The 13,575-nt window shown below is 40.1% G+C and overlaps 1 protein-coding gene across 1 annotated transcript in view; it reads left to right on the top strand.

Moving 5' to 3' along the window:
- UBR1 (ubiquitin protein ligase E3 component n-recognin 1) overlaps positions 1–13,575 on the top strand; it is a 166,626-nt gene that overhangs the window by 145,449 nt on the left and 7,602 nt on the right. The window lies entirely within an intron of this gene.

Below are 13,575 nucleotides of genomic sequence, written 5' to 3'. Positions count from 1 at the left end.
CGTACTGTCTTGATGACTATGGCTTTGTAGTGTAGCCTGAAGTCAGACAGGTTGATTCCTCCAGCTCCATTCTTCTTTCTCAAGACTACTTTGGCTATTCAGGGTTTTTTGTATTTCCACACAAATTGTGAAATTATTTGTTCAAGCTCTGTGAAAAATACCGTTGGTAGCTTGATAGGGATTGCACTGAATCTATAGATAGCTTTGGGTAGCATACTCATTTTCACTATATTGATTCTTGCAATTCACGAACACGGTATATTTCTCCATCTATTAGTGTCCTCTTTGATTTCTTTCACCAGTGTTTTATAGTTTTCTGTATGTAGGTCTTTTGTTTCTTTAGGTAGATATATTCCCAAGTATTTTATGCTTTTCATTGCAATGGTGAATGGAATTGTTTCTTAATTTCTCCTTCTCTTTTCTCATTATTAGTGTATAGGAATGCGAGGGATTTCTGTGTGTTGATTTTATATCCTGCAACTTTACTATATTCATTGATTAGCTCTAGCAATTTCCTGGTAGAGTCTTTAGGGTTTTCCATGTAGAGGATCATGTCATCTGCAAACAGTGAGTTTTACCTCTTCTTTTCCAATTTGGATTCCTTTTATTTCTTTTTCTGCTCTGATTGCTGTGGCCAAAACTTCCAAAACTATGTTGAATAGTAGTGGTGAGAGTGGGCACCCTTGTCTTATTCCTGACTTTAAGGGAAATGCCTTCAAATTTTCACCATTGAGGATAATACTTGCTGTGGGTTTGTCATATATAGCTTTTATTATTTTGAGGTATGTTCCTTCTATTCCTGCTTTCTGGAGAGTTTTTATCACAAATGGATGTTGAATTTTGTCAAAGGCTTTCTCTGCATCTATTGATATAATCATATGGCTTTTATTTTTCAGTTTGTTAATGTGGTGTATAACGTTAATTGATTTGCGGATATTGAAGAATCCTTGCATCCCTGGGATAAAGCCCACTTGGTCAAGATGTATGATCTTTTTGATGTGTTGTTAGATTCTGATTGCTAGAATTTTGTTAAGGATTTTTGCATCTATGTTCATCAGTGATATTGGCCTGTAGTTTTCTTTTTTGTGTGGCATCTTTGTCAGGTTTTGGTATTAGGGTGATGGTGGCCTCATAGAATGAGTTTGGAAGTTTACTTTCCTCTGCAATTTTCTGGAAGAGTTTGAGTTGGATAGGTGTTAGCTCTTCTCTAAATTTTTGGTAGAATTCAGCTGTGAAGCCATCTGGTCCTGGGCTTTTGTTTGCTGGAAGATATCTGATTACAGTTTCAATTTCCATGCTTGTGATGGGTCTGTTAAGATTTTCTATTTCTTCCTGGTTCAGTTTTGGAAAGTTCTTCTTTTCTAAGAATTTGTCCATTTCTTCCAAGTTGTCCATTTTATTGGCATATAATTGCTGATAGTAGTCCCTTATGATCCTTTTTATTTCCGTGTTGTCTGTTGTGATCTCTCCATTTTCATTTCTAATTTTATTGATTTAATTTTTCTCCCTTTGTTTCTTGATGAGTCTGGCTAATGGTTTTGTCAATTTTATTTATCCTCTCAAAGAACCAGCTTTTGGCTTTGTTGATTTTTGCTATGGTTTGTTTCTTTTGCATTTATTTCTGCCCTAATTTTTAAGATTTCTTTCCTTCTACTAACCTTGCAAGGAGATCCAACCAGTCCATTCTGAAGGAGATCAACCCTGGGATTTCTTTGTAAGGAATGATGCTAAAGCTGAAACTCCTGTACTTTGGCCACCTCATGCGAAGTTGACTCATTGGAAAAGACTCTGATGCTGGGAGGGATTAGGGACAGGAGGAGAAGGGAACGACAGAGGATGAGATGTCTGGATGGCATCACTGACTCTGTGGACATGAGTCTAAGTGAACTCTGGGAGTTGGTGATGGACAGGGAGGCCTGGCGTGCTGTGATTCACAGGGTTGCAAAGAGTCGGACACAACTGAGCAACTGAACTGAACTCAACTAACCCTGGGGTTCTTCATTTCTTCCTTTTCTAGTTGCTTTAGGTATAGAGTTCGGTTATTTATTTGACTTTTTCCTTGTTTCTTGAGGTTTGCCTGTATTGCTATGAACCTTCCTCTTAGCACTGCTTTTATAGTGTCCCACAGTTTTGGGTGGTTGTGTTTTCATTTTCATTTGTTTCTATGCATATTTTGATTTATTTTTTGATTTCTTCTGTGATTTGTTCGTTATTCAGCAGCGTGTTGTTCAGCCTCCATATATTGGAATTTTTAATAGTTTTTCTCCTGTAATTGAGATCTAATCTTACTGCATTGTGGTCAGAGAAGATGCTTGGCATGATTTCAATCTTTTTGAATTTACCAAGGCTAGATTTATGTCCCAGGATGTGATCTATCCTGGTGAAGGTTCCGTGTGTGCTTGAGAAAAAGGTGAAATTCATTGTTTTGGAGTGAAATGTCCTATAGATATCAATTAGGTCTAACTAGTCTGTTGTATCATTTAAAGTTTGTGTTTCCTTGTTAATTTTCTGTTTAGTTGATCTATCCATAGGTATGAGTGGGGTATTAAAGTCTCCCACTATTATTGTGTTACTGTTAATTTCCCCTTTCATACTTGTTAGCATTTGTCTTACATTTTGCAGTGCTCCTATGTTGGGTGCATTTATATTTATAATTGTTATATCTTCTTCTTGGATTGATCCTTTGATCATTATGTAGTGTCCTTCTTTGTCTCTTTTCACAGCCTTTGTTTTAAAGTCTATTTTATCTGATATGAGTATTGCTACTCCTGCTTTCTTTTGGTCTCTATTTGCATGGAATATCTTTTTCCAGCCCTTCACCTTCAGTCTGTATATGTCCCTTGTTTCTAGGTGGGTCTCTTGTAGACAGCATATATAGGGGTCTTGTTTTTGTATCCATTCAGCCAGTCTTTGTCTTTTGGTTGGCGCATTCAAATCATTTACATTTAAGGTAATTATTGATAAGTATGATCCTGTTGCCATTTACTTTATTGTTTTGGGTTCGAGTTTATACACCCTTTCTGTGTTTCCTGTCTAGAGAAGATCCTTTAGCATTTGTTGGAGAGCTGGTTTGGTGGTGCTGAATTCTCTCAGCTTTTGCTTGTCTGTAAAACTTTTGATTTCTCCTTCATATTTGAATGAGATCCTTGCTGGTTATAGTAATCTGGGCTGTAGGTCATTTTCTTTCATCACTTTAAGTATGTCCTACCATTCCCTCCTGGCCTAGAGTTTGGAGTTTCTATTGAAAGATCAGCTGTTATCCTTATGGGAATCCCCTTGTGTGTTATTTGTTGTTTTTCCCTTGCTGCTTTTAATATTTGTTCTTTGTGTTTGATCTTTGTTAATTTGATTAATATGTGTCTTGGAGTGTTTCACCTTGGGTTTATCCTGTTTGGGACTCTGGGTTTCTTGGACTTGGGTGATTATTTCCTTCCCCATTTTAGGGAAGTTTTCAACTGTTATCTACTCAAGTATTTTCTCATGGTCTTTCTTTTTGTCATCTTCTTCTGGGACTCCTGTGATTCAAATGTTGGGACGTTTAACATTGTCCCAGGGGGTCTCTGAGATTGTCCTCATTTCTTTTAATTTGTTTTTCTTTTTTCCTCTCCGCTTCATTTATTTCTACCATTCTATTTTCTACCTCACTTATCGTATCTTCTGCCTCTGTTATTCTGTTAGTTCCCTCCAGAGTGTTTTTGATCTCATTTATTGCATTATTCATTGTATATTGACTCTTTTTTATTTCTTCTAGTTCCTTGTTAAACCTTTCTTGCATCTTCTCAATCCTTGTCTCCAGGCTATTTATCTGTAACTCCATTTTGTTTTCAAGATTTTAGATCATTTTCACTATCATTATTCGGAATTCTTTATCAGGTAGATTCCCTATCTCTTCCTCTTTTGTTTGGTTTGGTGGGCATTTATCCTGTTCCTTTACCTGCTGGGTATTTCTCTGCCTCTTCGTCTTGTTTATATTGCTGTGTTTGGGGTGGCCTTTCTGTATTCTGGCAGTTTGTGGAGTTCTCTTTATTGTGGAGTTTCCTCGCTGTGGATGGGGTTGGACAGGTGGCTTGTCAAGGTTTCCTGGTTAGGGAAGCTTGTGTTAGTGTTCTGGTGGATGGAGCTGGATTTCTTCTCTCTGGAGTGCAATGAAGTGTCCAGTAATGAGTTATGAGATGTCAGTGGGTTTTGTGTGACTTTGGGCAGCCTGCATATTGAAGCTTAGGGCTATATTCCTGTGTTTCTGGAGAATTTGCATGGTATATCTTGCTCTGGAACTTGTTGGCCCTTGGGTGGTGCTTGGTTTCAGTGTAGGTATGGAGGTGTTTGATGAGCTCCTGTCGATTAATGTTCCCTGGAATCAGGAGTTCTCTGGTGTTCTCAGGACTTGGACTTAAGCCTCCTGCCTCTGGTTTTCAGTCTTATTCTTACAGTAGCCTCAAGACTTCTCCATCTATACAGCACCAATGATAAAACATCTAGGTTAAAGATGAAAAGTTTCTCCACAGTGAGGGACACCCAGAGAGGTTCACAGAGTTACATGGAGAAGAGAAGAGGGAGGAGGGAGATAGAGGTGACCAGGAGGAGAAGAGGGGGCATCAAAGAGGAGAGAGCAAGCTAGCCAGTAATCACTTCCTTATGTGCTCGCTATGTGCTCCTTATGTGCTCGCTATGTGCTCCTTATGTGCTCTGAGTCTGGACCACTCAGAGATGTTCACGGAGTTATACAGAGAAGAGAAGAGGGAGGAAGGAGACAGAGGGGATGAAGTGGGGAATCAAAAAGAGAGAGACAGATCCAGCCAGTAATCAGTTCCCTAAGTATTCTCCACCGTCCAAAACACACAAAGAGATTCACAGAGTTGGGTAGAGAAGAGAAGAGGGAGGGAGGAGATAGAGGCAACCTGGTGGAGAAAAAGGAGAGTCCAAAGAGGGAGAGAGCAGTCAAGCCAGTGATCTCGCTCCCAAGTAAAAATGGGTGCTGAAGATTAGGTTCTTAAAGGTACAAAATTGATAACAAATACCAGAAAGCAAAGATTAAAACTCTAGAGTAGAGGTTGGATTCTCAAAAATATTAAAGAAAAAAACAAAGTCACAAAAATTATAAAATATATATATATGAAGTTTGCTTTAAAAAATAGGGTCTTTTTTTTTTTTTTTTGCAAAGTAATAGTAGGTTATAATGGAGAAAGCAATGGCATCCCACTCCTGTACTCTTGCCTGGAAAATCCCAGGGACAGGGGAGCCTGGTGGGCTGCCATCTATGGGGTCGCACAGAGTCGGACACAACTGAAGTGTCTTAGCAGCAGCAGCAGCAATAGGTGATAAAAATGAAAATTAAAGAAGTAATAGAGGACTTTAAATTTTTTTAAGTTTTTTTTTTTTAATTTAAAGAATGATAATGGTAAAAATATATCTAGGACTTTGGTGTTGTTGTGGACAGTATGGGGTTAGTTCATTTTCAGATAGTTCCTTGATCCAGCTTATAATTCTCAAGATCTATAGGCCCCTTCCTATGTAGTTAGTGCTAACTACAGGGTTTTAATCTATTGCACCTGTTACTTCCAAGGCAGTTCCCTGTTTGTTTTAGCTGCTTCTGTTTGCTGGTCTCGTCAGTGTCTAATTTCCGCCCTGACACAAGGGGGCGGTGGTGGACACTTTTTTAGGCTCACTTGTTCAGTCGTGCTGTGGGGAGGGAGGAACACTGCTAACAAATAACACTGGCGTGTGCTCTGGTGTGTGCTCACAGTATCTCGGCCACACTGGGTTTGCCCCTGCTCATGGTGTGTGTGCTTTCCCTGTCTACACTGCTTAGGTTGGTCTGCTGGGAACTGAGGCCGGCCCTGGGTTGTATGCACTTTCCAGGTCTAAACCGCTCAGGTTCAGATACTCAGGTACTCCACAAGGTGCAGACTCGGTTGGGCCTGTGTTTTGTGCCCTTCCCAGGTCCGAGCAGTTCAGGTGACCAGGTGGCGAGCGTGGTCACTGCGACTTATCTCCTCCCCCGTCCCTGCTGCTCGGTTTTCTGGGTGTACAACCGGTGCACCTTCTCAGGTGTGCTGTGTGTCTCTTCTGGGAGCTGATCTCTGGCTGCGACCCTCCCAGTGGATGTTGACCGTCCAGAATCCCAAGAAGTCTTGGTTAGCAACAAAGCCTACTTGCAGTTTGGTAGATGATGCCTTTTTATGGCCACGATTACCCCTTTCCCCCTCTGGCTGCCCTCGCTTGCCTGTCTCCGGTGGGGGATGGATGGGTCCACAGCCAGCTAGCTCTGCTCAGTCCTTTGTTCTGTGAGCAGGCCTGGCCGTGTCTTAGGTTAGGGCTTTTCATGGGATAGCTATCCCACAGTCTGGTTTTCTATCTCAATTTAGGTCCCTCAGATTGCCCTCAGGGCATTCATGCTCCCCCTCCCCCGCCCCCCCCCCCGCCCCCCGCCGTGCTTACTCTAAGCAATGCAGTCGCCACCTCCCTTCCCAGCCCCCGCTTGCTAGTGGCCAATGCGGGCATCTGCACTGCTTCTCTACTGGTAGTTACCTTTGGGCACATAATCTGTGGGGTTTGATTATTTATTTATTTTTCCTCCCAGTTATGTTGCCCTCTGAGGTTCCGAGGCTCGCCACAGACTCACCAGTGAGAATGTTTCCTGGTGTTTGGAAACCTCTTTCTTAAGACTGCCTTACCCGGATGGATCTCTGTCCCTACCTCTTTGTCTTTCTTTTTATCTTTTATATTTTTTCCTACCTCCTTTTGAAGACAATGGGCTGCTTTTCTGGGTGCCTGATGTCTTCTGCCAGCACTCAGAAGTTGTTTTGTGGAATTTACTCAGCGTTCAAATGCTCTTTTGATGAATTTGTGGAGGAGAAAGTGGTCTCCCCATCCTATTCCTCCACCATCTTAGGACCACCTCTCTTCCTTATTTTTGAAAGACTGTTTTTGCCCAATATCAGATTCTTGGTTGATAGTTTTTTTAGTTTGAGCACATTAAATGTATCATCATACTATTTTCTAGCCTCCATGGTTTCTGATGAGAAACCAGCAGTTTATTTTATTGAGAATCTCTTGTATGGGATAAGTTGCTTCTCTTTAGCTGCTTTCAAACTTCTCTCTTTGTCCTGGCTTTTAACAGTTTGGTTATAACGTGCCTAAGTGTGGATCTCTGAATTTATCCTGCTTATAATTCAGTTTGATTTTTGGATGTGTAGACTCATATATTTCAACCAGTTTGGGAAGTTGTTAGCCATTATTAGTATTTCTTCAAATTTTCTTTCGTGTCTATTTATCTTGGACTTCTGTAATGCATGTGTATATTGGTATGCTTGATGGTGTTCCATTAATGCCTTAGGCTCTGTTCCTTTTTCTTCATCCTTTTTTATTGGTCTGCTCCTCTGACTCCATAATTTCAATTGCCCTGCCTTAAAATTCACTAGGAACCTACAGAGGAACCTGGAATTGGATAGGAACATGGAATGTTAGGGCCATGAATCAAGGCAAATTGGAGGTAGTCAAACAGGAGATGGCAAGAATCAACATCGACATTTGAAGAATCAGTGAAATAAAATGGACTGGAATGGGTGAATTTAACTCAGATAACCATTATATCTATTACTGTGGGGAAGAATCCCTTAGAAAAAAATGGAGTAGCCATCATAGTCAACAAAAGAGTCCAAAACATAGTACTTGGATGCAATCTCAAGAATGACAGAATGATCTCTGTTTGTTTCCAAGGCAAACCATTCAGTATCACAGTAATCCAAGTCTATGCCCCGACCAGTAGTGCTGAAGAAGCTGAAGTTGAAACGGTTCTATGAAGACCTACAAGACCTTCTAGAACTAACACCCCAAAAAGAAGTCCTTTCATGATAGGGGACTAGAATGCAAAAGTAGGAAGTCAAGAAACACCTGCAGTAATGGGCAAGTTTGGCCTTGGAGTACAGAATGAAGCAGGGAAGAGGCTAATAGAGTTTTGCCAGGAGAATGCACTGGTCATAGCAAACACCCTCTTCCAACAACACAAGAGAAGACTCTACACATGGACATCACCTGATGGTCAATACTGAAATCAGACTGATTATATTCATTGCAGCCAAAAATGGAGAAGCTCTATACAGTCAACAAAAACAAGACCAGGAGCTGACTGTGGCTCAGATCATGAACTCCTTATTATCAAATTCAGACTTAAATTGAAGAATGTATGGAAAGCCACTAGACTATTCAGGTATGACCTAAATCAAATCCCTTACAGTTATACAGTGGAAGTGACAAATAGATTCAAGGGATTAGATCTGATATACAGAGTGCCTGATGAACTATGGATGGAGGTTCATGACATGTACAGGAGGCAGGGATCAAGACCATCCCCAAGCAACAAAAATGCAAAAAGGCAAAATGGTTGTCTGAGGAGGCCTTACAAATACCTGTGTAAAAAAGAGAAGTGAAAGGCAAAGGAGAAAAGGAAATATATTCCCATTTGAATGCAGAGTTCCAAAGAATAGCAAGGAGAGAAAGCCTTCCTCAGCAATCAATGCAAAGAAATAGAGGAAAACAATAGAATGGGAAAGACTAGAGATCTCCTCAAGAAAATCAGAGATAACAAAGGGAATATTTCATGCAAAGATGGGCACTATTAAAGGCCAGAATGGTATGGACCTAACAGAAGCAGCAGATATTAAGAAGTGGCAACAATACACAGAAGAAGTGTACAAAAAAGACCTTCACGACCAAGATAATCACGATGGTGTGATCACCAGCCTACAGCCAGACATCCTGGAATGGGAAGTCAAGCGGGCCTTAGAAAGCATCACTACAAACAAAGCTAGTGGAGGTGATGAAATTCCAGTTGAGCTATTTCAAATCCTAAAAGATGAGCTGTGAAAGTGCTGCATTCAATATGCCAGCAAATTTGGAAAACTCAGCAGTAGCCACAGGACTGGAAAAGGTCAGTTTTCATCCCAATCCCAAAGAAAGGCAATGCCTAAGAATGCTCAAACTACTACACAATTGCACTCATCTCACACGTTAGTAAAGGAATGCTCAAAATTCTCCAAGCCAGGCTTCAGCAATACGTGAACTGTAAACTTCCAGATGTTCAAGCTGGTTTTAGAAAAGGCAGAGGAACCAGAGATCAAATTGCCAACATCTGCTGGATCATGGAAAAAAGAAGAGAGTTCCAGAAAAACATCTATTTCTGCTCTATTGACTATGCCAAAGCCTTTGACTGTGGATCACAATAAACTGTGGAAAATTCTGAAAGAGATGGGAATACCAGACCACCTGACCTGCCTCTTGAGAAATCTGTATGCAGGTCAGGAAGCAACAGTTAGAACTGGACATGGAACAATAGACTGGTACTAAACGGGAAAAGGACTCTATCAAAGCTATATTGTCACCCTGCTTATTTAACTTATGTGCAGAGTACATCATGTGAAATGCTGGACTGGATGAAGCATAAGCTGGAATCAAGATTGTCAGGAGAAATACCAATAACCTCAGATATGCAGATGACACCACCCTTATGGCAGAAAGTGAAGAAGAACTAAGGAGCCTCTTGATAAAAGTGAAAGAGGAGAGTGGAAAAGTTGGCTTAAAGCTCAGCATTCAGAAAACTAAGATCATGGCCTCTGGTCCCATTACTTCATGGCAAATAGATGGGTAAACAGTGGAAACAGTGACAGACTTTATTTTGGGGGGCTGCAAAATCTGCAGGTGGTGACTGCAGCCACGAAATTAAAAGACGCTTGCTCCTTGGAAGTAAAGTTATGAACATCCTAGACAGCATATTCGAAAGCAGAGACATTACTTTGCCAACAAAGGTCCATCTAGTCGAAGCTATGGTTTTTCCAGTGGTCATGTATAGATGTGAGAGTTGAACTATAAAGAAAGCTGAGCACCGAAGAATTGATGCTTTTGAACTGTGGTGTTGGAGAAGACTCTTGAAAGTCACTTGGACTGCAAGGAGATCCAACTAGTCCATCCTAAAGGAAATCAGTCCTGAATATTCATTGGAAGGACTGATGTTGAAGCTGAAACTGCAGTACTTTGGCCACCTGATGCAAAGAACTGACTTATTGGAAAAGTCCCTGATGTTGGGAAAGATTGAAGGTGGGAGGAGAAGGGGACAGCAGAGGATGAGGTGGTTGGATGGCATCGCCAACTCAATGGACATGAGTTTGAGTAAATTCCGCGAGTTGGCGATGGACAGGGAGGCCTGGCATGTTGCACTTCATGGGGTCGCAAAGAGTTGGACATGACTGAGTGACTGAACTGAACTGAAAATTTACTCTTTCTTCTGCATGCTTCTATATGCTATTCAACCTCTTTGGAAGCTTTTAATTTCTGCTATTGTACTTTTCCATTTGTTTCCTTTTTATAATTTCTTTTTACTGATATTCCCTATTCTTTCATATATTTTCCTAATTTCCTTAGTTTTTTCTTTTTTTTAATCAATGGTTTCTTTCAAAGAGCATATTTAAGAGAGTTAAAATCTTTGTTTTTAGTGTGTTGGGCTTCCTTAGGGATAATTTTTGTCAATCTCTTTTTTTTCCTATGAGTGGTCCATACTTTTTCATTTCTTTGTAAGTTTTGTTGAGAATGGGACATTTTGAGTATTGTGATGTAATAACTCTGGAAATTAGAGACCCCCACCCATCCTAGGAACTGCCATTGTTGCTTGATAAAGGCTATAGTTATATTTGTTTTAGTCTTTTCCAAGCCTTTTTTGCAAAGACTCTACTCATTGTTGTGTGTTCTGGAACTAGAATCTCTGTTCCATTATCTCTGTGGTCAGCCAGTAACTGACAGAGATTTCCTTAAACGCCTGGATCCAGTAAGGAAAAAAAAAGAGAATGAAAAATATAGACTGTTTTGCCTCTTTAAATCCTCTCTACTATCATCATCACCAAGAAAGCTGCTTCAGCCCATGGGAGTTGAAACAATGGCTAGTCCCTGGGCCAGCCCCTCAGTGAACTGCCAGGCAAAATTAGGCTTACAACCCTAATTTTTTGAGGACAAGGTCCTTCTTGTCCACCTTGGCAGCAACACACTGCACCATAATTGAGGGCAGCCACCCCCATAGCTACCTACTGTGGAGCTTGGGAATAAGGATGGTAATCTCTATCTAAAATGCCAAAATTCACTGAAAGTTACCAGCCTCTTTTCTGTCAGGCACTCCTTTGGACACTGCAAGTGTTTGTCCAGACTCAGTTCCCAAAATAATTGCTTCAGACAGTTATTAAACCAGTGTGGTAGAGGAACCACACTGTTCTCAGCTTTGCAAGCAAGTAACACTCTTGGAAATATCTTTTATACATGTGTTTTTAGACACTGTTTTCCATGTAATACACTGTGGTGACCATACTCATGCACTGAAATAACACTGAAGAACTTTTTTTTTTCCAAACACAATCTTACATGGAAGCTCACTATTATATAGCAGTAATTATAACAGTAAAACAGATAACCCTGTGATTCAGATTTAACCCTGGGTACTGGGAAGAGGAGTACACTCCTTTCTTGGCACCATGTTCCTCCTACCTCAATCAGATTAAACACTATTCTAAAGCAGTGTTTCTCAAACTTTTTTTAATCTTTTTCTTCCATTTCACTGATCACTTCCAAATCAAAAAATACTGTTTGATAAAGACTAGTGAGAAGCAGTATAAACAAGTTACATTATAGTCATTGCTAATACCATATGTGAATTACCTGTTAGTTACTTCTATAAGAGAACAACATGAGCTTAAACCCATATTTCTATATGATAAAATTATGTTCTATAAAGTTAACAGTAATTTTCATTTTGCTGTTACCATCTTTAATATGATGCAAGTTGTTTGACTAGCATAAGATGAAGAACAGCACACCACCAGTGAAATGTCACTGAATGGAGAAATCAAATTCATATCTACTTTAGCCATTGGTGTCTGAATATTTCATAATGCAATCATGGTGCACATCCTGAAAATAATGAGCCAAAGTTACTGTTGTTGCAGTTATGTATCCTTGATGCTCCAGTGGCATTACACACAACACCCATAGCAAATCAAACATGAAACTAGCAGTAACTTATAATTAAAAGGCAAGAATCTCAGTAGCCTGAAAATCAAAGCCTGTTCAAGACTCAGTTGATAATGTACCATTAACAAAGCGTCCTTTCCCCAAATTGCAGAAATTCCAGAGCTCAGTTGGGTGTTTTGTAATATTCCCAAGCATTGTGCAACAACTAAACTTCTTAGTAAACCTAGTTAGGTCTCTCACTAAATATAAATAACTCTCAAATTTAAGGATACCAATTAGTAATTCCAGGTAACTGCCTCTATCTGTAAGGTGACTTATTAGTAGTCTTTAGTTATATGTTAAGTAACTTGCTGTCACTTGAAGGAACCAAAGGGAGAGGTTGCATTTTAAGGTCATCTTAAGGGCTTGAAGAGCCATTCTTTGGCCTGCTCTGAGAATCACAGCCCTACAGGATGACTAATGAAATTGTCTTACTTAGTTATAACCATTGCTTTGAGCCACACAGCCAGGGGATATAACTGGCCCAGCAGGAGCTTGGGCAGCCCATTGCTCAGCCTCTATTCCCAGTTAGAATTTACTTCAATATCAGCTTCCTTGCTGCTTGTCTCATGCAGATTAAAGTCAGCCAACTAAAGAAGTGGTTGTATCACTTACCTCTTAGCCCTTGAAAAATTAGCTGGATGATTTCAAAGATTGCACCCAGATCTAAATTCAGTGATTGTCCTAATCTTAGGGCTGCATTGGTACCACAGAGGTCCAGTGAATAAATGTTGGCTTCATTCAAGAGTGTCATGCAGTTGGCTCTTAGGCAGATCTGAGAAGAATGTTAATCATTAATCCAAGTGAAGATTCTCCTGGGTGATATTAGATATTATTGGTTTCAAGTAAAAATGAAAATAAATATTATGCTCTCTTCCAGTTTTATTTTTACTACCAGTTTTCATTAAAACTGAATCATTTCTAGGTAGAAGTGTGGCTGCTCAGTGACTGTTTTAGGCATCATCCCCATTTTCCTCTATAGGATGGAGTTCAGCCATTCTATGCTAAATGTGAAAGAAAATGCTGGCTTTATCCAAAAAGAGCAACATACTGGAAGTTAAACTAATCCCCACATCTGTAGGAGACAGGAATGGGATACCTGTGCACAGAGTCCCGCTGCTCCTGTGTAGACAATGGTGGTTTTCGTATCTTGCCTAAGACACTGGACTTCAGAGAATAAATTGTTAATACCCTAATAAAAATTTGTGTTGGTGCTCTTTATTCTAACCCAACTGTGGGCATCACTAGATCTCTCCTGGGGTTGCATTTATTTCTTGCTGTGCAAATTGATGTTTGCTTTATATCCATTATATAGCAGATAGGAATATAAAACTCTCCCTTTCAGAGATAGCAATTATCACTTTAATATAGAGTGATAGACCCCTTAGGGGTCATTTATAGCAAACATTTGGCATATCACTGTGTTAAACGGCCAAATCTCATAGTACTACTTACTTAGTTCAAGCAAGTCAACTTTGTTACTTTTTCCTTCCAAAGACTTGACTGTGTTTCTGGGTTGGAAGGTGCCTC

This window comes from Ovis canadensis, chromosome 7 (genome assembly GCF_042477335.2).
Source record: "Ovis canadensis isolate MfBH-ARS-UI-01 breed Bighorn chromosome 7, ARS-UI_OviCan_v2, whole genome shotgun sequence".
In the NCBI taxonomy this organism is placed as follows: domain Eukaryota; kingdom Metazoa; phylum Chordata; class Mammalia; order Artiodactyla; family Bovidae; genus Ovis; species Ovis canadensis.
This window is presented reverse-complemented; position numbering and strand designations above follow the sequence as displayed.